Raw genomic sequence first — 345 nt, 5'->3', positions numbered from 1 at the left:
CTAGTAACCCCCCATGAGGTGATCTAACATAATGTCATCCACTTCATGATTAGATCTGCTATGGGCAGCCAAGTAGCTGTAGGAAGATTAGGGTGGGATGCAACCCCCTTACACAGGTCATAGCCCTGATGCAATTGAAAGTAGGTTTCCAGGGTGTGGCCTACTTCATAGCTCTAAGTAGATGCTGTGGATGCTTGTTTGCTGAGTCTAGACCCTGTCTCTGGCTCATTGACCTCTAGTTCTTTGGACTTGAGCCAATGGCCTGACATATTGCCTGCCAATGCCAGGAGCTATCAGCGACCTGCCCTCTGACCTACTGACCTTGGATCCATCTGCCCCTGGCAG

Source organism: Echinops telfairi, unplaced genomic scaffold (assembly GCF_000313985.2).
Source record: "Echinops telfairi isolate 266 unplaced genomic scaffold, ASM31398v2 ScPeMD7_5592;HRSCAF=6446, whole genome shotgun sequence".
NCBI lineage: Eukaryota > Metazoa > Chordata > Mammalia > Afrosoricida > Tenrecidae > Echinops > Echinops telfairi.
Note: the sequence above shows the minus strand (reverse complement) of the source record.